Source organism: Octopus bimaculoides, chromosome 7 (assembly GCF_001194135.2).
Source record: "Octopus bimaculoides isolate UCB-OBI-ISO-001 chromosome 7, ASM119413v2, whole genome shotgun sequence".
Classification (NCBI taxonomy): Eukaryota; Metazoa; Mollusca; class Cephalopoda; order Octopoda; family Octopodidae; genus Octopus; species Octopus bimaculoides.
Window position 1 is genome coordinate 85,602,852 of NC_068987.1, and position 2,500 is coordinate 85,605,351.

The window sequence follows — 2,500 nt, forward strand, 5'->3', positions numbered from 1 at the left end:
ATATATATATATATATACATACATATATGTACATACTGACATATATATGTCTCTCCCTCTTCCTCCTTTTCTCTCTCGTTGTTCAAACGTGACCATCGTCCATCTTTTTCCCCCACGTATTCAACTTCCTTTTCTTCCGGTCTGTTGCACAGACCAGGCATACTCTTGTCTGTCTCCTCCCCTATCTATTCTCCTGTCAAATAATGCCCCTGAGCGTTCGCCACTTTACTCCGTCTGGCGTAGCAGCCCTCACTATTTGATTCACGGTCCTCTTTTTGTTACCAGCTTCGACCCTCCGCAAAATCTCAAATTTCATTTTGGCTTACGGGAGCAGCTGTTTCATCGAAGGCACATATTGTCGTGAATTGCTCGAAATATGGAGTAGACAAACAGCGGACAACTGAAGAAGTGTCGCTCTTTATGTTACTTATTTTGCATTCCATTTGTTTCTCTCGTTGTTCGCAAAAAATTAGTCTTTGTAATTCATGTTGTTTTTCGTATTTCGGCTTCCATGTTTTCAAATTTCATGTTCTTTACGTTTTGTGATGTGCTGTAGCCATGTATGCATATATATATATATATATATATATATATATATATATATATATATATATATATATATATATATACTTTCCAAGTAAGTTTAACTATCTATCAATATATATGTATATATGGGACTGAACCCGGAACCATGTGGTTCGTAAGCAAGCTACTTACCACACAGGGGATGTGTTTATCCACTTAACTAAGAACGATTTTATCTACACAAGTTGTCATACTTAGTGAGGAAGAAAAATGTGAAACAAAACTATCTAGTGGCATTTTATCCTGTGGAGTTAGTGTCAAGCATGTAACTAATCTAATCTTTAAAATTGCTGGCAACCAGGGCTTCATTGTAGCACAGGGCAGCGGTGTTGAAAATTTATTTATTCGATGACTGAGGGGAGAGTCTTTTGCTGGTCCCATTCACTAGGTTCCTAAACACTATTGCTGGATATCAGGAAGGTGTGTTAATGAGTGTCAATCATACGACGGGCTTCCTCTATGTTTTCCTTCACCCGATTCACTTACAAAAGCATAGGGTAATCCGTATTGATAGAAGACACTTGCGAAAGATACTGCGTCTAGGAACTAAAACCGATATCAGGTGACTGTAAAGCGATTCTCTTTAACCATCAGCCATTCATGCGCCTGGATATAATAACTAGAAAATATATACAAAATGGTGTAAAGGTACTGAAGCTAAACTAATTTTGTTTCTGTCATTCAGTGCTTAATAGTTTTGACATATCCGTAGAGACGAAATATATTTTAGACAAGCGATTTTAACAGTATAACACTTAATGCACAAAGGGAAATGCAATATTTTTGAAATAGATTATTGCATATCTGATTGCGCCTTTTCCATTAGCTCATTTTAATATTGATGTGGAAATATAGTTTCTTGCAGGATAAGTGCTTTGATGTAAAAAAAAAAATGATTGAATATATTTAGAGATAGAACAAGGTAAGGATACTGCGTGAGAGAAAGAGAGGATGATATATATATATATATATATATATATATATAGTGATAGACAGGGATAGAGAGAGAGAGAGAGAAAGGAGTTAAAAAGGGCTTTAGAGTGTATAAATTAGTTTTAAATGTGAAGTGTCAGAAAATAGTTTTAAAATAAAACAATTTAATGATTTACTATATTTAAACTCATACTCAAACATTACATTCTTTTTAAAGCTCATATATATATATTCTGTTCATTTGCTTTTACTTGTTTAAGTCATTTGACAGCGGTCATGCTGGAGCACCGCCTTTTAGTTGAGCAAATCAGCCGCAGGACTTATTCTTAGTAAGCCTAGTACTTAATCTAACGTTCACTTTTTGCCGAATCGCTAAGTTACGGGGACGTAAACACACCAGCATCGGTTAGAAAGCGATGTTGGAGTGGGGGACAAACACAAACACAGAATCATATGCACACACCTACATGCATACACGTTGGTCTGGCTGGTAGACATGTAAAACTGCTGGTTTTGCATAACCAACCTTGCTCGCACTTGTGCCTCGGAGGGTAACTCTCTAGGTGCAATTCCATGGTCATCCATGACAGAAAGGGATCTCTTTAAGGCAGCAAGCTGGCAGAAACATTAGCACGCCGGGCAAAATGCTTAGCGGTATTCCATCTGCCGTTACGTTCTGAGTTCAAATTCCGCCGAGGTGGACTTTGTCTTTCATCCTTTCGGGGTCGATGAAATAAGTACCAGTTACGCATTGGAGTCGATATAATCGACTTAATCCGTTTGTCTGTCCTTGTTTGTCCCCTCTGCCTGTAGCCCCTTGTGGGCAGTAAAGAAATAACAAAGGGGTCTCTTTACTCTTTGTATATATAAATACACAAACAAACACACACACAAACACATATCTATATATACAGCGAGAGAGAGAGATAGATAGAGAGAGAACGAGAGAGAGCTGGCTTTCTTCAAGAAAAAAATGAGAGAG

General features: G+C 37.4%; 1 protein-coding gene across 1 annotated transcript in view; it reads right to left on the reverse strand.

The window, feature by feature from the left end:
- The window catches only part of LOC106884069 (sodium- and chloride-dependent glycine transporter 1), a 228,219-nt gene that overhangs the window by 29,103 nt on the left and 196,616 nt on the right, over window positions 1-2,500 (reverse strand). The gene's annotated exons all lie outside the window — the stretch shown is intronic.